The 21,470-nt window shown below is 44.7% G+C and overlaps 1 protein-coding gene across 1 annotated transcript in view; it reads left to right on the forward strand.

The window, feature by feature from the left end:
• Nucleotides 1-21,470, forward strand: part of CLDN16 (claudin 16) — a 56,555-nt gene that overhangs the window by 22,172 nt on the left and 12,913 nt on the right. The gene's annotated exons all lie outside the window — the stretch shown is intronic.

The following is a 21,470-nucleotide window of genomic DNA, read 5'->3' on the forward strand; positions in this document are numbered from 1 at the left end:
GCGTGCATGGCAGGTATGTTGACTGCTGACATTTAAAAAAATAACCTTTTTTTCTAAAAGTAAATGAACTGAAAGCGCTCAGCAGAATGTGTGTATGTACCCATTAGTTGCTCATATAGTTATTTGTTTTTTTTTTAAATCAGAAAGGAAGTTTATTGTATGTTCAGATAAACAATCCAGTACAACCCAACCAACGAAAAATAGAACCAATCTAGTGCCAACCAATTATCTGAAACATGACAATATACAGCTTTATAAAAACAAAGCAAACTGATTTAATGAAACCATTGTGAGAGAGTCAGAATGGAAAAATAAGGGAGTGACTCCAGCCTGTGCTCCTAATTGATCATACTGGATAGTTGACCATTCTCAGCCTTTAAGCCACTAAAACCATCATTTCTACCCCTGGTGAAACCACTTGGAATTCCAGAGATAAGGTTTTCATCAAATTTTTGAATTAGCAAATGTGAACAGCCATGTGCCCCTTTTAAATTCTGTATAGGTTTAAATGAAGAATGCAGAACAGGCTGAGTGATCTTCAAGCAAACCTGTTTGTTCATGACTAAAGTAACAGCTGTCAGCGGGTATCAAGTCTCCTAGCTTCTGTAGCCCTAGCACCACCAGAAATCTTTTCACTTTTGTGCTGTAGATATTGTTCCCCTTCCATTGCACAGTAAAATGTATGAGGCCTTAACAACCACACTCCATGTTACACGAGGTGCCGGTCATGCCAAAATATACGCAAAAACAGATTTTGGAAAGTTGCCTTTTAAACAAATCAAGTAATAAGGTAATATTCTTTAAAGTTACCCTGTGATTATAAAAATATGGGAGTTGCCGATTTTGACTATTTTCTTTTATAAGGTGCGGGTTCTGTGCAGTGGCGTCACTATGGGGGTGCGGGAGGGGGGGAGAGGGGTGACACCATCAAGTAGTGTGTTGTCAAGTGCCCCCTTCTACCAGTGAAGCATTAACAGCAGACTTTTTCCCACCCCTGCTCAGTCCACCAGAAGACCACAGTGTCAGGGGAGGCGAGCTGACAGCTGTCAGAGTGTTTCCCCTGCTTGCCCCCTTTCTGTCAGCAGCGTGTGTCAAGAGAGAGCGGCTCTCATCAGGTTCTCAGCTCAGCTTTCTGCCTACTCTGTTTCCCTTCCCATTGGCCATGCCACGATGCTCAGCACCATCAAAGAGAGAGAGAGCCATACTGGTCAGCACCATCAAAGATAGAGAAAGCCACGCTGCCCAGCAGCACCAGATAGACAGCCATATTACCCAGCACCACCAGAGAGACAGCCATGCTGCCCAGCACCACCAGAGAGACAGCCATGCTGCCCAGCACCACCAGAGAGACAGCCATGCTGCCCAGCACCACCAAAGAGAGAGAGAGCAACGCTGCCCAGCACCACTAAAGAGAAAGCGAGCCATGCTGCCCAGCACCACCAGAGAGGGAGAGCCATGCTGCTAAGCACCACCAAAAAGAGAGAGAGCAACACTGCCCACCACCTGAGAGAGACTGAGCCACTGCCAGGTACAGCCATGCTGCACTATTGATCAGAGTCACCCTCGGCAACCTTGAGTGAGGGAAATTTCAGATGGAGGGATCACTGCTGCAGTTTTGCTGGGTCTCGTGAGAGAGCCTGTTGGTCATTATCCAGTACTAAAGAAAGGGAGAAACATGGTGCTGCACTCCCACACAAAATACCTACATGCTATATATATATATATATATACTCAAAAACATATATTCAAAGATAAATAACATAAATAAATATTCCTCTTATAAACTTCGCTGTGTCAGATGTATAAACATCTAGAATGAACAATATCGTGCGATAATGCAAAAAAAATACACATAAGGAAAAAAACAAACAAATATATAAATGCAAATCAAAGACTATAAAATAGTGCAAATACACATGCGTCCCGTAAACAAGGGCAAAGGTTACATAAATCACAAGGTGATGGACACATGGCATAAAGTATGCCTGCAACGGTGCAGTGAAAATGGACTAACAACTGGCATGAAAGTTGCCTGTAAAATTAGACGCATGTGTATTTGCACAATTTTTTTTTTTTAGTTTTTGATTTGCATTTATATATTTGTTTGTTTTTTCCTTATGTATGTATTTTTTGCACATAATCTCACGATATTGTTCATTCTACAGTTGCAAGAAAAAGTATGTGAACCCCTTGGGATTACGTGGAGTTTTGCATGAATTAGGCATAAAATGTGCTCTGAACGTCATCTAAGTCACAACAATAGAAGAACACAGTCTGCTGAACATAATACTACACAAACATTAGATATTGCCATGGTTTAATTGCACATAACATGTAAACATTCACAGTGCAGGGAGGAAAAAGTATGTGAACCTTTGGCCTTAATAACTGGTTGACCCTCCTTTGGCAGCAATAACCTCAACCAAACATTTCCTGTAGTTGCAGATCAGACCTGCACAACGATCTGGAGTAATTTTGGACCACTCCTCTTCACAAAACTGTTTCAGTGTAGCAATATTCTTGGGATGTCTGGTGTGAATCGCTCTCTTAAGGTCATGCCACAACATTTCAATCGGGCTGAGGTCAGGACTCTGACTGGGCCACCCCAGAAGGCGTATTCTGTACTGTTGCAGCCATTGTTTTGTTGAATTACTTGTATGCTTTGGGTCATTGTCCTGTTGCATCACCCATCCTCTGCGGAGCTTCAGTTGGCAGACAGATGATCGTACATTTTCCTGTAAAATGTCTTGATAAACTCTGGAATTCATTTTCCCATCAATGACAACAATCCGTCCAGGCCCTGAGGCAGCAAAGCAGCCCCAAACCATGATGCTCCCTCCGCCATGTTTTACAGTGGGGATGAGGTTTTGATGTTGGTGTGCTGTGCCTTTTTTTCTCCACACATAGTGTTGTGTGTTCTTCCCAAACAACTCAATCTTGGTTTCATCTGTCCACAGTATATTTTGCCAGTAGTGCTGTGGAACATCCAGGTGCTCTTTTGCAAACTTCAAACGTACTGCAATATTCTTTTAGGACAGCAATGGCTTCATCCGTGGTGTCCTCCCATGTACTCCATTCTTGTTTAATGTTTTCCTTATTGTAGATGTGTCAACAAAAATGTTAGCATGTGCCAGAGATTTCTGTAGGTCTTTAGCTGACACTCTGGGATTCTTCTTTACCTCATGCAGCATTCTGCGCTGTGCTCTTGCAGTCATTTTTACAGGACGACCGCGCCTAGGGAGAGTAGCAACAGTGCTAAACTTTCTCCATTTGTAGACAGTCTGTCTTACAGTGGACACATGAACATCAAGGCTTTTGGAGACACTTTTGTAACCCTTTCCAGCTTCATGCAAGTCAACAATTCTTGATCGTAGGTCTTCTGAGAGCTCTTTTCTGCGAGGCATGGTTCACATCAGACAGTGCTTCTTGAAACCAGTAAACCCAAAACAGGTGTGTGTTTTTTAAGGGCAGGACAGCTGTCAGCAACACATCCAATATCATCACACTGATTGGAGTCAAGGTTGGCTCACTCCTGGCTCCAATTAGCTCTGGGAGAAGACATTAAGCTAGGGCCTCACATACTTTTTCCTCCCTGCACTGTGAATGTTTACATGTTATTTGCTATTAAACCATGGCAACATCTAATGTTTGTGTAGTATTATGTTCAGCAGACTGTGTTCTTCTATTGTTGTGACATAGATGACGTTCAGAGCACATTTTATGCCCAATTCATGCAAAACTCCACGTAATCCCAAGGGGTTCACATACTTTTTCTTGCAACTGTAGATGTTTATACATCTGACACAGCGAAGTTTATAAGAGATAAGAGGAATATTTATTTATTTCAGGTACTTATATAGCACCATCAATTTACACAGCACTTTACATATATATTGTACATTCACATCAGTCCCTAACACTCAAGGGGTGTACAATCTAAGGTCCCTAACTCACATTCATACATACACATCCTAGGGCCAATTTAGACATGAGCCAATTCACCTACCAGCATGTCTTTGGAGTGTGGGAGGAAGTCGGAGTACCTGGAGGAAACCCATGCAGGCACAGGGAGAACATGCAAACTCCAGGCAGGTGGTGCCATGGTTGGGATTTGAACCAGCGACCCTAGTACTGCCAGGTGGAAGTGCTAACCATTTAGCCACTGTGTTGCCTGTATTTATGTTATTTAACTGTGAATATATGTTTTTGAGTATATATAGCATATAGGTATTTTCTGTGGGAGCGCAGCACCATTTTTCTTACTTTCTTTGCTATTCTATTCAGGTGTATAGCCAGGTGACAGCAGCTTCCTCATCTTAGGTTATAAGTAGATTCTGTTTAGCGCAGGTGGTTTACATTCAACATTATCCATTACTGCTCTTAGGGACTGAGCATTAGGAACCGCCTAACCTACTATCCTGGAGCTCTAATGCCTGCAGGCTTTATTGATGGCCACAATGCACGCCAACGAGCTCCAAGGTTGGGCTGGAGGGGTGACACCATGATTTACAGCACCAGGTGTCACTGGTTCTGTGGCAATTGAAAAATACTGACCTTAGTACCTAAGTCTGGACTACATATCTGTATACTTGTTCCAAGTCAGTAATTTCCAAGTAGTGGAGCCAGGGTCATGATGAGCTTGCATCTTAAAAAAAAAGTCAGTAATAGTAGCTCCCATATTTCTATTGTCACAGAATCCATTTAGGTAGATAGTAGCAAATGTGCTGCCACCAGCTGAGCAGTAACTATTGCTGTACTATTTAACAAGCAGCCATCACTAAAAGTCTATCGTGTAAAAAGCCTTTGGCTTCCAGAACTGACAAGTTTAAGTAGAAATCCTTTTCTAGGAAGCCCATTTCCTTAAAATCTATCTTTCAATAGAGCCATTAAGAAGAATGCAGTAGCGTAGCATTTTAAAGTAACTGACAGGTTTCATATGGAACACCTCACTTCTTCATTCATGTAAAAAAATGGCACTTCTTACAAAGCTGGTCACATATAACATTTTTCTTATACTGAATTTTTCTAACTGTAAAAAAGGTTTTAAACTGGAATTATTCTTGTTTTATTTCCATTTTACTTGAACTTGTTTTAAATAGTTTAAAATTATTTAAAGTGGTGTTTTGTATCTGTTTTTTTTTTAACATAAATATTTCATTGTTTTACAAATAACATTTGATACACGATAAAGGATTCTCAGAGGACTATGGGTTAGCTTGACCAATTCAAGTCCGGACACTTTCACCCCCTTTAAGTCCAGGCCAATTTTCAGCTTTTAGCTCACTTTGAATCACAATTGCAACACTACCCAAATGAAATTTTTAGCATTTTTTTGAGACAGATAAAACTTTCTTTTGGTGGTATTTATTCACCACTGGGATTTTATTTTTTTGCTATATATATGAAAAAGACCAAAAATGTTGAAAAATAAGTGTATTTCCTAGAAAATTTTGCAAATAAATAATTTTTTTTCATAAATCTTGGCCAAGATGTATTCAGCTATCTTTCTGATAAAAACAAAATAACCCAAATTAGTTTATAAAAACAACTTATAATTTTTCAAAAACATTTTGTACATTTTTACTTTATTTTTTTTATATTATTGTTTGGGTTTTTTTGGGGTTTTTTTTACATACTGTCACCCTAGCAGTACAGTGGCACCATAGTGACACTGTACTAGCTGTGAGAGGTGATGATATATTTTTTTTTACCCTGATTGCTTTTAAAGGCTGTAAAAGCAATAATTTATCCTTCTCTCTGGCTGCATTTCTGCAGCCATTGAGAAATACTGTGAGAGCTGTGATTAGTCACAGCTTGTCACATGGTACAAGGCTGTTGTGAATAGCCTTGTACCATGTGACCTCTGTGATCATTCACAGAATTCACAAGTAGTAAACAATGATGTCAGGCAGTGACATCTTGTTTATTACTGTTCATGTGATCACTGATCGGCCAAACAGTGATCACATGAATCGGGACCTCACACAGCAGTCCTGTACAGCGATCGGTATTCCACTGTGTCTGGTGGAGCACGCACAGGCAATGGATGCGGGGGGACGGGAAGAGGTTAAAAGGTAGTGCGGTAAAAGTAGATAGCATTAAGTCACAACTATCTCTCATTGCTACTTTGGACTCTTCCTGTTTTGTATGTAGTTTACCATGGTCTGCTGATATGTATAATTAAATAATATTTATACATATACTGTACACTTACCGGCCACTTTATTAGGTACACCTGTTCAATTGCTTGGTAACACAAATTGCTAATTAGCCAATCACATGGCAGCAACTCAATGCATTTAAGCATCTAGACGTGAAGATGACTTGCTGACGTTCAAATTGAGCATCAGAATGGAGAAGAAAGGGGATTTAAGTGACTTTGAACATGGCATGGTTGTTGGTGCCAGACACTCTGGTACGAGTATTTCAAAAACTGCTGATCTACTGTGATTTTCACACACAGCCATCTCTAGGGTTTACAGAGAATGGTCCAAAAAAGAGAAAATATCCAGTGAGCGGCAGTTGTGTAGACAAAAATGCCTTGTTGATGTAAGAGGTCAGAGGAGAATGGGCAGACTGGTTCAGCTGTGACATTCAGATGGTAGGGTCAGAATTTGGCATAAACAACATGAAAGCATGGATCCATCCTGCCTTGTATCAACGGTTCAGGCTGGCAGCGGTGGTGTAATGGTGTGGGGGAGATTTTTTTGGCACTAGCAAGGTGTACCTAATAAAGTGGCCATTTAGTATATATATTGTATATATAAATTTTTTTTTTCTAACCTTGACCCCACAATAAAGAAAAAAATGTACAAACCCAGTGTTCATTCATCTTAAATAAACCAACATTCTAGATTGTTTTCTGTCAGTAAGTTAGTGGTGTTCCTGCTGACATTCACACATTGTTAAGTAATCCATTTTTGGTCAGCCACATTCTGCAAAGAGCGGTTACATTTTTTTCTCTTCCTGCTTTGGTGTTTGCAAGAGTTTAGTTATTTTCCTGTTGTTACCATATGTGAAATAACACTAATATTAGGGTCCACATTCCTTTTAAAGTGGTGGACCTGTGTTTTCCCCATAGGCAGCGTGTACTTACTTTCCCTGCACTCCCTTGCCTGCCCATTAGGTAACTGGAGTCTTGAGAAATACCCAATACTTTTGGTATGGGGGACACTTGTAACTCCTCCCTGGACCTTGCAATACCTGTACAAATGTGCCAAGCACAAGTGGCTGGAGGGAGCACATAGTGTACATGGCCCTCTGTAAATTTCAGGCAGTCAAACCTTACACAGGAGTTCCAGTGGGCTCCTTCAATGGATCAGTGAGGCAGGGAATTATTTACAGTACTGTAACTGGGCAAAGTACAGGTTAACTTTAATAATGTAAATGTAGTTAAACCTATCTGTCTTTTAGGACCAAAATGCAGAAAATATTGTCCATATATTTATAGCACTACCCTCTTAAGGGTTGCTTAGTAATGTCTGGGTTTTCTGTCAATCTGAACCTTTCATTGAAAACCCAACTTCTGCTGACACCACCGTGCTCTGGTGACCCAGATAAATCACACTTGTAAAATGGACTCACACACAGAGTGGTATGAACCAAATTAATTTTATATTGGATTTGGAGGTAACTGAATCAAGAATAACAAAATAACACTGACATTGGCAGCAAATTTGATCGCTCTTAGCAACTGTGAGCAAAAGTAACAACATTCACAATAAAACAACAGTATGTGTTAGCAGGCCTGCTTTCAGAAACAATCCACTGCCTCCAGTCTGAGGGGACTGTTGAATCCCCAGTGAGTAGGAATGACTATCAATAACAGGTAAGTTCACTGTGTGTCATCAGAATTAGATAACAAGGATTAAACGTGAAATGAAGAGAATTCTCAGTTATAGTTGTTAGTGTCCCCTTTAGCAGCTCTATAATATCTCCTGGGTGCTTGTTTAGGCCCAATTGGTGTAAAGTTTCTTCAAGGGAGGGATGGGGAGGATAGTTCTTTGACGTGATCACATCAAAGATAGTGAGGGAAAAGGAGAAGATTCATCACTTCCCTGATTGATGGTGAACAATTAGTGCAAGTTTCCCTTTAACCTCCTTGGCGGTATCCCCGAGTGTAGCTCGGGGTAACATTTCAGTACCAAGAGCGGTAACCCCGAGCTACACTCGGGAATACCATGCGGCACTGCTCCGGCATTTGTTCTTCACTTACCTTACCCTGCGCTCCTGCGATGTGTCCCCTGCAGCGTCCCCGGCCATCTCCTTCGGCTGATGCCGGCATCCGGCTTCTGTGTCCTGTCCCTGTGACGTCGGGACGTACGGGTGCCGCCGGCGGCGGGAAATTTAAAATTTTTAAATAGTCATTTTTTTTTTTACATTTTACATAGTGAAACATTGCTGTCTCAACCTATTTCACATACATTTTGTCCCTACTGCTTTGTCCTGTCCCCTGTCTGCATTTTGAATGTTCTTTCTGCCTGGAAACTGAGAAACGTCCATGGCGTCCAAAAAGCGTCCCTTTAGGTCAAAAGCGGTTTAGATCAGCTAGAGAACAGCGATAGTAAATCAGAACCACTTGCAGAATTGAGTGATAATGATTTGTGGGGAAATTCGTCATCAGATACTGAAAACGATTTTGCGACTTTGCTCAGCAATGTGCGAACTTATTATGGAGCTATATTTCAAATTTCAGTGTTTTTGGTTTGATTATATTATTGAATTAAATGTATTATTATTATATTATTATTTATGATTATTTATTAAATTATAATTTATGATTTTGTGTTTCAAATTTTATCATACCCGGGATGTTTAATAGACTCTTGTTCGGACAGATTTCAGTGAGTTATTCCTAAATATTACAGCCTACAATAAAAAAACTACATATTTCCATGCAAAATAATGGTACCGCTTTCAGCACCAAAAATCTGAAATAATCATACCGCCAGGGAGGTTAAGAGCTCTGACCATTGAGCTTGTAGTAGTAAATAGCAACAATTGACATAAATGTCAATGGACAAAGATAACTCCCTCTGAATGTCAAAGGCAAAAGATGAACAGTAGTAGGTATCCTGCCCTGCAGAGAGGGACATGGACTTGTTGATTTAGTTGGCACTGCTATATCTTGGTCTGTAACTATGTGTCCTGCAGTCAGCTTGAATGATAAATGTACTGAAGATATACTTCAACAATGACACTGGTATGACTAGCTCACAAAACTGGGGCAACTGTATGGAATGTTCACAACTATGTGCAAGCACATAACTGAGGTGGCAAACTATCAATGTTCCCTCTGTTAGTGGATGCATGGGCCTCTCTCACCCGATCAATGTGGTTCTGCGGATTGCCTGATCCATCTTTCCCGATGGATAGAGACAATTCATGGGCCCTCTGATTCAGACCTGGCCTTCCACTCTGTCTTCTGCTGTCAGAGTGACCTGCTTAGCAGCATGGCAAGCCTGGTGGTCAGTGAGTTCTTTCCACTCTCTGTCCAATCTTGGTTCTGTGGCCTAGTTCAGCACTTTAGCAGTCAGCACACCTCCTTCTTCAATCTCCCTCCGCACTCTCCTGGCCAATCTCCCAGGCTTTGATATTTATATGCCCCCATCTACACGCTACCTCTCCTCGGAAATGTACTCCTAGGCACTCTGCTTATTAGCCAAGTCCTGAAGTTCCAGAGGGGTGTTCTGTCATTGTGAGTAACCCTGAATAGCAGGCCACGGCCATCGAATGTCTACTTTAGCATATTGCAAGTTATAATATTTCAGTAATTTACATACTGTAAATACTGATAGTTAAGGCTGTCCTTGCAGAACTGGCTCTTTCAAATTATAGTGGATATGCAGATTCAGCTGTATAGCATGTAAAAACCTGCAGCTCTTTACTCAATTCTTTGCACATTTATGTTGTCTCAGGATAGTTGTTTTACATTTTTTCTGCATCTAATATCATTTTAATTACACATTATCGCCTACAGGAATTGCTTTGCGCGTGCCCCACATACATTACAAGTGCTCCACTCACTAACACCTGCTGCACATGTAGCCTAAGACAATTCATATATTTTTCATGATAAACATGCCCGACATCTTACATCACAATAAATTGGAACACATTTCACTCTAGGGTAATAGTTAAAGAAGAGAGCTGAAGTGAATAGTTTATTATAAACAATTTATTTCTTCAGACAGAGCTGTTTAGAAAAGTAAATGTAGAAAGAGATCTTTTCATACTTTTCTCTGGAGATTTGCAGTTGAGTAAGATCGTATTTTACTTGGAACTTTAAATATCAGGATCTTTTTAAAGCCCCTTTAAAGAAGTATATTCTAGGAAGTTATGGCAACCTTTTCATTTTTTGCATATGGTATTCTTCAAAGCATCACAGATTGTACTACGGGGATTCTCCTAAAATGTTATGAAAGTTCATAGAAAATATGGACACTTTGTTTTCAGCTTCTGATGAGTTTTATTGAGACATGCAACATATTTATTTTACTTTCAAAGGTAACTATGCTTATTTATGATTTGGAGATCAAAGGTTCCACTAAGTGTTGGACTGGGACTGAAAATAAGTTTTAGCATATAAAGCTCACCCGAAACCAGTTCATTACTTGATAATACTGTCAAAAGATCCTGCTATATTCAATATTGTTCTGTAGCACTACCCCCCTAGGAGTTGCTGAAGATTTGGGTCTCCCTATAGTCCTGCACAGCCAGGCAACATGCATCTTCCGCAGATTTGCATTCAGAATCATAAACAGTCCTTGAGCCTGTTTTTTTTTGTTTTATTAAGGGGTGTTGAACTTGAATGGGGTAAGGGGGGAATGGGATGCCCAATGGAACTGCAAATTGAGGACAAACGTCTTAGCAACTATGCACAAATCTTTACTTAGTAGAAACTCTTCTTAGAGAGCTCTCCAGCATCTCCTGGAATACCACCCAAGACTCCAGATAATCCTCTTCCTATCCAGCTGCCTGGGGGAATCCCTGGGCAAGGGAATCCAATGTCTGCCACCTTAATTATAACAGTCCCAGGAAAGGAGCTAATTAGGTTTCCTACCAGAGTGTTTTTTTTCCTTAGATGGCCCAGGGGGTGTAGGACTACTCACTCAGTCTCAGTCCTGCAAGAAATGCAGGCAGGTTGCTGCCATCAGGCCTTCTGCTGGGCTGGCTCCTTTCCTGGCTCTACAGGTGGTCCTCACTCTGGGGGCTGGTGAGGCTGAGCAATCTTCCTTTCCAGCACCATGCCTGTAGGTTGCCCCCCTTCCCACTGGGCCCCCTTCCAGGCTCCTGCATCTCAGCCTCCTCACATCTTTTACCTGAACTTTTCTTATGCTAAGCAGACTCGATCACTTTTAAGGGATGTTCTGACCCCATGCCAAGCCTTCTGCTTGAGGATTAGTCAGAATCCCTTAAGAGTGAAGACCAGCCCCTCCTCACTCCCATCCACTGCTTCTAGAATTTTCTTTAAGATTTTAGAGTGGGGGTAGGTCTCAAGGAACTGCTCTGCAGAGCCTCTTAGCTCTGACCCAATTTTGACCTAGCTGACTATTGCCCAGGCTGCTACTCAGCCTTCCTAACTAAAAAATAATCAGCTAGCTCACCCTAGCTAACTAGGAGGGTGCTACATTCACCCCCTCTGAAAAACAGCCATGTCCTCACTGACTGGGGGACAGAAAAATTGTTCCTGAGCCCAGGAACAGGGCATCCCATACAGACAAATGGGGAGGGGAAAGGGGAACAAACTTGGAAGGAGGAATAACAAAATATTTACAAATAAATAGAAAAATAGATATTATGCCAAATAAACAAATGTGCAAAATAAGCATGAATATATATACAGCCTGACCCTAGCTAACTAATGCTAACAGCAGGCAAATATTAAAACACACAGTAACATATGTACAGGATATACATAAAATATAAAGAGCCTCCCCCTGAAAGGAAATCCTTCATAGTAACATGAAGTCCCAGTTTCCCAGCAGGAAAGACAGCCATCTTTCCTAACCGTACCTGCAAACACTGGGGAAAAAAGAAGACACAGAAACCAACTAGGAATATGACACAACCCTGATCCTGGATAGCTAAGTGAACCATAAATTACTTCAACAACATTCATGTTGAGTTGTAGTAAATGTCCCTTTTTGCAAAGAGTCCTTAGAATTGTAAGGAGGATCTCCTCCTTAGGACATGATGAGGTCAAGTTGTCTCCTCTAAGTACCCCAAACCAGCCTGTCTGAGATCAGTAGGAAAAGGAGTCTGGCCTAGTCCACAAAGAAAAATAGAACACATCAGGAGCCTACTGGGCTGGAATCCTGCATCAGCCACTCAGTAGTATTTCTAGGGGCCAGTCAGTCTCACCATGGTGCCGTCAGGCTTCTGGGTAGCCACTGAATAACTGCGATTAGGCTGAGCAGCATTAACAACCACTACCCGGTGCTTGTAAATGGCCTGGCCCCTGCTCCACTCCTGTTTGGGAGCAACCATCCTCCGCAGCTAGCAGTGGTGCACCGAAATGAAAATTCTGGTGCCCAAACCAATACCGGAAATTCAGAATGAATGTGGCCGAAAACCGAACTGAAACTGAAATGCCTGCGTATGTGGGGGTGGGGAGGCTACATTTTTTTTGTGTTTTATTCTACTTTCATGTATATTTTTATTTATTTTTTTCAACTTATGATCTTATTACTATCACATAGGGGACCAATAGTCCCTTATGTGATAGCATAGGAGTAACAGGTCCTCTTTGTAGGGGGAAGGAGGTGTGGGGCAGTGTGTGCAAGGATGGGGCAGGAGGGGAGCAGTGTTTACAGTGAGGGAACAGTGTATACAGAGAGACTCCCTCACTGGATGTCACTATATGTCAGTGCCAGTTTTTAAATGCAATTGCTGGCTTTTTTTTCTTCATTATAACTCACAGAATTAACTGTAAGTTTCCCCAGAGCTAAATGAAACTTTGTTTCTTTTATCTCAGAAAATAAACTAAAAGGAAACTTTGTTTCTTTTAACTTGGGGAAATAACTAAAAGGAAACAATGTTTCTTTTAGCTGGGGAAAGTGACAGCTAATTCTGTGAGCTATAGTGAAGAAAAAAAAAAGCCCGTAATTACATTTTAAAACCGGCACTGATATATAGTGACAGCCAGTCAGTGTATACACTTTCCTGCCTTTCTCAGCTGCCCCCTCACATCTGCAGTACACACAGCCTCCTGTATCTGCACTTGTTTTGGCTGAATTGTTCCTATCGGCAAAATGCTGATAGGGTTATTTTCAGCCAGTACGTTTCAGTGGCCAAAATTTCGGTGCATACTTAGCTGCTTGGATCCACAGCTGAGGAAGGGGAGTCACAGTCCTGGGACTTGAGCCCACTGTTTTTCAAGCTCCAAACATCTTTGGGCTCTCCAACTTCTACTCTCCGGCTTCTCAGTACATAGTCCTGTGTGCAGGTCAATACTGTAGATGCGAGGAGCCAGGTCACTGGGTATCAGCTCGTTAGGTGGCTCTCCGCAGTGTCTGCACCAGACCTAGGCTCTGATCAGGGCAGCTGGCCTTCAGGGCAAAACAAGCACAATCTCTCTGCACCTTTGATCAGTCTCAGGCCAAAGCATCCGTGATGCTCTAGGTGGACTCCCGTGTCCACCAAGGTGATCTCTGTCAAAAAAACTTTTAGAAAAACTTGCTGCACATCCTTCATTTTGCTCCTCTTTCTCTCTCCCTCTCTCTTAGCATGCTAGGTGTACTGGGTGGTCTTGAGGACCACACCCCTCTACTGAACACTGTGGCACCAGCGAGACTGTCCTGCAGGGAATTTTCCCCCACTAGTGTTAACCCCTGCTGCTCCAGGAAAGAGCAAGCTGACTGAATTGAAGGTGTGGATAAAAATTAATCCAAGCAGGGACACAAAGGCGGTCTTGAGGCCACGCCCCACTCCTGGACACTGTGGCACCAGCGAGACTGTCGTGCAGGGAATTTCCCCCACTAGTGTTAACCCCCGCTCCAGGCAAGAGCAAGCTGACTGAATTGCAGGTGTGGATAATACTGAATCCAAGCGGGGACACAAAGGCAGTTCAATGGCGAGTACAAGCCACTTGTCTTTAGCCATCATTGAACAAATGGGTGTCTGTAAAAGCAATAGTAGCAATAGCCTGCAGCAGTTGCCATGGGCGCTGATGGGCAACAGGGTATTTGTAATTCTAAAGGATGCCATAGTTATTTGTGGTTGCCATGGGTGACACACAGCACAGAAAGCAGGCACATCATGAACAGAGTCTTTTGTAGGGGCCACCTGTAGAGCAGCAGAGTTGGGGATACTGATGAGCCGCAATGGTTTTGCACAGAGCAGGTAAGTATAACATGTTTGGTATTTTAATTTAAAAAATTGGAAATTTTAATATCACTTTAACTTTTATTGCAGCAAAAAATAATCAGATTTCCTGCCTTGCCAAACAGAGAGCTGCCATGTGGCAGAGCTGCGCAAATCTCAAAACTTGCTGGAGAGAATTACAAACCCTTTCTTTTTCCAGGAACCCCGATCCTCCTTTTCTGGGGTTCCCCGTTAACACTCTCAGCTCCTTCTCTTCTCTGTATGTCCCCAGTTCCTATTGACACAGACAGAGGGGTTCTGCCCCACCTCCTGCTCCCTCATCATAAGATTTGATTGGCTTCCACTGCTATCAATCTGCCCAGTGAAGAGGGACACAGCCGGGAGAGCAGCAGCTCTCATGCATATTGTTGGATAGAGATAAGACTCAGATAAGTATAAGGGTGGATGGAAGGAGAGGGGAGGGGAACCTCTGCAACAGAAGGATTTTTTTACCTAATGCATAATCACTTACATGTGCAGCAGCAAGGCAGCTCTCCTTCACAGGATCAAGGTACCTAGTACATGATCCAGCTCTTCCTGGTAGGGGGCGCGTGCAAGCCGGCCGCCCCAACTGTGCTGTGATTAGACACAGCACAAGCTGATCAGTGGGTCCCAGCTAATGATTGTTGGATGGCACCTGTTGATTGGCAAAAAGGCTGACAAGACAGAGCTCTCCGTATGTAAACAATACAGAGCTCAGCTCTGTCAGTAGGGATGTGTTGATTTTTGTTTCTCTGCAAAGCAAGGAATAAAAAATGGCTTATCCCCTAGTAAAAGTACACACACAAAGCACTGTTAGGCATACACTTAGCCCTTTGCTCACCCCTGTTAACCCCTTCCCAACCTGTGTCATTAGTACAGTGTCAGTGTATATTATTAGCACTGATCATTGTATTAGTGTCACTGGTTCGCACAAAGTGTCAGTTAGTGTTAGAATGACCACCGTACTATTACAGCCCTGCTATAAGTCACTGATAGCCTCCATACTAGTATTAAAAATAATTAAATATTCCAGTATAGATCCCATAGTTTGTAGACTTTCACGCAAACTAATCAGTATACACTTATTGGTATTTTTTTAAATACATATCAGAATACATTTTGCCCAAAATGTATGAAGAAATTACTGTGACGATTGCGGCATCAGATCCCTGACCTTCTCACCAAACACATGACCGAAGGACTAGCCAATCTGAAACTGCGATGTCACGTGCGTAACAATGCCACACCCAGCTGCACCCTGCACAACGATTTTCCAGCTCACTGGACCTCCAATCGATGTACCGGCAGCCTGAATGCGATTGTTACTGGGTCAGGTTAATTACGCAATTAACCCTTCACACTGCCACCACCTCCTTTTTGTACAGAGAAAGAGGAAACTCGGCAATCTCAGCAATAACACTATGATGGTTGAGATAATCATCTGTATAGCACTGTCACCGCAGACGGGCTATACAGAGGGTTAAACAAACACAGTAGCGCTCTTTTAGAGGCAGGAATTCATAAGTTGCAATAAAGAGCTATAGAAGCAGTTCAACACTTTCAGAAGGAAAGATTTATTACTAAAAGGTCAAAAGGGTGCAATAAAAATATTTACACAAAAAAGATGTAACCAATATATATATAAATATACAGAGAACAGCACAGCAAAGAGGTAACAGAAAGGAGGTTAAAGGGTTAAAGTACTTGCCAATCAGCCTTGGGTTTGCAGATCAAGTTTCAAAGCAAAAGGGCACAACTCCCAGGTTGGTTCTGATGTTAAAAGGGAGAATTCTTCAACTTCTTTCTCTTAGGCCTGACAGCATATTTTGTTGTCCACCAGCAGGGGGTGTCTCTGAAGTCAAGGACCAATGCTTCATTTAGAGAGGGAAGGTCTGGGCGTAGACCTAAACTACAGCCAAAATCTCTCATAGTTCATATTTTGGCTCATAACTTTTCCTATGCACAAGTGACATTCCATCCGCGGGTAGATTACTACGCAGACGCATGTGAGGAACGGTTAGATATGAAATATGAAATACATATTTGAAGGGTTCAAAAGATGTAATTTTCTGCTGTCCTAGGTATTCCAGCCAGGAAGTGTGACCTATCAAACTGTTTGTCTTCTCGTGGACAATCTGAAGATAGGCCTGGTTTTTATGTAAGTCTCTCATATTCCAAGATATGAGACATAGGGGATTAAAATAAATTAAATTAAAATAGATTTTAAAAGTGTTATCTAGTCTCTACTACTCTGGAATGTGTTTGAACTCAGGGGAAGGCTTGGGTTATCTTTTTACGATGTGCTAGATTGCACAGGTTCTTTGGACAGTGAGGCCCCAGCTCACTTGGGGGTTTTAGAGCTCGGGGCTCCTTGCTGTGCTCTGGCCTCCTGTGACACTGCCAACACACAGGCCATATGTCACTGTGGCTGAACAGAGAGGAAGAATGAGAATGAGGGGGTTATGTTTGTACAAGATGGAGGATCCTTTGCCAAGATGGAGATTGGAGCCAAAATGGTTGAACCGCGTCCATCTCTGTGGGCATGATTGCTACAATTACTTTTTTACATTTTTTTATTGGTTAGGTTTTTGTCAAGGTCCTACCTTTTCCCAGAGGTTATGTTACTCCATGTGCTGGCATCCATCTTGGATTTCTGCTGAGCATGATGGGAATCTTTTATGCCTTCAGGTCTCTGAGGTCCATCCCCCAGAGGGGTGTGGCTGAGTACATATAAGCCTGGGATCTGCACATGCTCTTTGCACTTGTGTCTTGTGTCTTGGTCTTGCTACAGCTCTGTATATACGCTCGTGACTCTTCTGGTATTCTGACTCGGCTTGTGACTAAGACCATTCTCTGTGTTTCCCTTTGATCTGACCTTCCGTTGCTGAACCCGGCCCGTGACCTGTGATTCTCTGTCTACTGTTCTGTACTGTTTTGTCCCGTTGTTGTTGACCCGGCTTGTCTGACTACGCAATTGTCATTCTCACCAGCTACACGCCATTGGCGGCGGCCATTACCGCAGCCGGGGTGTCTCGGGGGCCGCGACCTGGTTCCTGGCTGCGTCAAGTCCATCCCCACCATCAGGGGCCCTGGTGAAGGGCAGCCTGGGACTTAGACTCCGCGCCCTGAGGGACTTCGGTCTGTTGGTGGTGGTTGTCGTCAGCCAGTGCATTACCCTGCCACTAGGCCTACCTGTCCGTTCCACAGCCCTGCCCTGACATTACACAAGTGCCATGAATCCTGATGGTGCAGGTACGCCTTCACTTCCAATGTTGGTCGCCAGACTGGATCAGCAGGATCTCCTGTTGGATCAGTTCGCTCAGGCGTTGCAAACTCTGCTGGCACGCACCGCGCACCTTACTCCTGGTGTTATTAGGCCGGTCGCCACTCCGGTGGTCGCTCCCACTGCTGCTCCGCTTGTTGCGCCTACCGCCGCGGCTGCTGCGGCACCCGCGGCGCCCAGAGGTATGACTGGTTCAGCCCCTCTTCCACAGCGCTTTGGGGGTGAGCCGAGTCAGTGTCGTGGGTTCCTCATCCAGGTGGGGATTTACTTTGAATTAATACCCCACGCTTTTCCGACTGAGAGGTCAAAGGTGGGTTTCCTAATATCGTTACTCTCAGACAAGGCCTTGGCCTGGGCGAATCCCTTATGGGAGAGGAATGACCCAGTGATTCACAAATTTTCCGGTTTTGCCGATGCCTTCCGTAGGGTATTCGACCTACCGGCTCGCTCCGCCTCGGCTGCCAAGCTGCTCATGTCTATGCATCAGGGTTCACGGACCGTGGCCAAGTACGCCATAGAGTTTCGTACCCTGGCAGCAGAGGTGGGTTGGAACAATGAGGCTCTGGTGGCTGCGTTTTCTCAGGGTCTTACTGATGCATTGAAGGACGAAATCGCAGCCAAGGAATTGCCTGTGGAGCTGGAAGCACTAATTTCCTTCCTGATCCTGATTGATACCAGGCTCAGGGAGAGGCCTTCACTCAAGGAACGCCTGCAGAGGCCTTCCAATCGACTGGCACCTGCGTTTTCTGTCCCACCCATTCCTCCCTCTCCTCCCACACCTCCTGGGGATAGATTGTCTGGTGGTGAGCCCATGCAGCTGGGGTTTGCTCGCCTTTCCGAGGGAGAGCGGGCCGCTCGACGTCGGGAGGGTCGCTGCCTGTACTGTGGTCTTGGTGGGCACTTTCGGCAGTCCTGTCCGGTCCGTCCGGGAAACGCTCGCACCTGAGATCCTGTCGGGGACAGATCTTGGGTGGAGTCTCCTCGTCCCCGGCGTTCCGCAGAGATAAGCCACTGATCACAGTTGTCCTCTCTTGGGCGGAGGGCTCGGTGACGGCCCAGGCGTTGGTAGATTCTGGGACCGGCGGGTTGTTTATGGACAGCTCGTTTGCTGCCCAGCACTCCATTCCCCTGCAGGCTCGAGTTACCCCATTGGTTCTCGAGGCGATAGATGGCAGGCCCCTGCAACCACCGCAGGTTACCCACGAGACTATGCCAGTTGAAGTAGCTATTGGGGCTGTTCACAGGGAGTTGGCCTGTTTCCAGGTGATTTCTTCCCCGCACTATTCGGTGGTTTTGGGGTATCCCTGGCTCCAGATGCACAATCCAACCTTCAATTGGCAAACTGCCGAGATTCTCTCGTGGTCTCCACAGTGTGGGACCGGGTGCATCCGTGGGCCGGTTAAGGTGTTGTGTGCCTCCTCGGACTCTGCGTTGCCCACTGATTATGGGGAGTACCAGGACGTGTTTGATAAGGTACGCGCTGGTGCCTTACCTGCTCATCGTCCTTACGACTGCGCCATATCCTTGCAACCCGGTGCCACTCCTCCACGTGGCAGGGTGTATCCTCTCTCGGTTGCGGAGAATAAGGCCATGGAGGAGTATGTTGCGGATGCGCTTTCCTGGGGGCACATTCGTAAGTCTACTTCCCCAGCAGGAGCGGGCTTTTTCTTTGTAAAGAAGAAGGGTGGTGAATTGAGGCCTTGCATTGATTATAGGGGTCTCAATCGAATCACCACTAAGAATGCATACCCGATTCCCTTGATTACTGAGTTGTTCAACCGCCTTAAGGGGGCAACAGTCTTTACCAAACTTGACCTTAGGGCGGCGTACAACCTCGTACGGATCAAACAGGGGGATGAGTGGAAGACCGCGTTTAACACCAGAACCGGTCACTACGAATACCTGGTGATGCCCTTCGGGTTGTGTAACGCGCCTGCAGTTTTTCAGGAATTCATAAATGATGTCCTTCGTGACTTGTTGCAGCAGTGCGTGGTAGTTTACTTGGATGACATCCTGGTTTACTCTGCCTCCATGGAGTCCCATATCCAGGATGTCAAGCAGGTGCTGCAACGATTACGTGAGAACGAACTTTTTTGTAAACTTGAGAAGTGCGAATTCCATCTATCCCAAGTTGCCTTTTTAGGCTACATCATTTCTGCGGAGGGATTCTCCATGGACCCTCAGAAGGTTTCGGCGGTTCTGCAGTGTCCTCGTCCCAATGGTCTTCGGCCCATTCAGCGCTTTTTGAGTTTTGCCAACTACTATCGGAAGTTCATCAGGAACTTCTCCACGCTGGCAAAACCTCTCTCAGACCTAACCAAGAAGGGCAGTAATCCTCACGAGTGGCCATCCGAGGCTATCGTAGCTTTTGAGGCTCTGAAATCCGCCTTCGCTTCGGCTCCGATACTGTCTCATCCCAATCCTGGATTGCCCTTCGTCCTTGAGGTTGATGCATCCGAGACGGGAGTAGGCGCTCTCCTGTCTCAACGTCGGTCGCCCGATGGACCCCTACTTCCCTGTGGGTTCTACTCCAGGAAGCTTTCCTCTGCAGAGTGCAACTACCAGATTGGAGATAGGGAGTTGTTGGCAATCATTCTGGCTCTCAAGGAATGGAGGCACCTGCTCGAGGGCTCCGCGGTTCCGGTCCTCATTCTTACCGATCATAAGAACCTGACTTATCTTTCAGAGGCCAAAAGATTGACACCCCGTCAGGCCAGATGGGCCTTGTTCTTGTCGCGGTTCAACTATGTGGTCTCCTATTTGCCTGGTTCCAAGAATGTCAGGGCTGATGCATTATCGCGGCAATACTCTGAGTTGTCCAGGGAGGACTCTGAGCCAACCTCGGTCATACCTCCGGATCAGATCCTGGCTGCCATTCGTACCAGTCTGACTTCTCCCCTTGGGGAGCAGATTTTGGCGGCTCAAACTGACGCTCCTCCCGAGAGACCGGAGGGTAGATGTTTTGTACCCGAGGGGTTGCGCACCCGTCTGCTGCGTACCTACCATAACTCCAAAACTGCCGGGCATCCGGGGAGGAACCAGTTGTCTTGGGTCGTCTCTCGGTTGTTCTGGTGGCCAACTCTCTGTGCCGACATCGCCTCTTATGTAGCGGCATGTTCGATCTGTGCCCAGAATAAATCTCCACGGCATCTTCCAATGGGTCTTCTGCAACCCATTCCCAATGGGGAGCGTCCTTGGTCACACCTGGGCATGGACTTTATTGTAGACCTCCCTGTGTCTCGGGGTCATACGGTCATCCTCATAGTCGTCGATCGTTTTTCCAAAATGTGCCATTGTATTCCACTCAGGAAATTACCAACAGCGCAAGAACTGGCCACGGTCTTTTCCAGGGAGATTTTTCGCCTGCATGGGTTGCCCAAGGTGATTGTCTCGGACCGCGGGAGTCAATTCGTGTCCAGATTCTGGCGCGCCTTCTGCTCCCAGTTGGGTATTAGTCTCTCCTTTTCTTCAGCCTACCACCCGCAGTCCAATGGGGCTGCGGAGCGTTCCAATCAGGCCTTAGAACAATTCCTTCGGTGTTATATCTCGGACCATCAGGACGTTTGGGCCGATCTCCTGCCTTGGGCAGAGTTTGCCAGGAACTCAGCGGTCAACTCCTCCTCCGGGATGTCCCCCTTCATGGCCAACTATGGGTACCAACCCGCGATATTACCTGAGAGGTTCTCACCACAGGACATTCCGGCTGTGGAGAACCATCTTGCTGCCCTGCGTTCTTCATGGGGGCAGATCCAGAGGGCTTTGAGGGACTCGGCTCAGCGTCAGAAGTTCCAGGCTGATCGCAGACGGTTGCCCGCTCCTTCATACCAGGTCGGCGATCGGG

This window comes from Staurois parvus, unplaced genomic scaffold, assembly GCF_062004578.1.
Source record: "Staurois parvus isolate SC_StPar_1 unplaced genomic scaffold, SC_StPar_1.0 ptg000235l, whole genome shotgun sequence".
Classification (NCBI taxonomy): Eukaryota; Metazoa; Chordata; class Amphibia; order Anura; family Ranidae; genus Staurois; species Staurois parvus.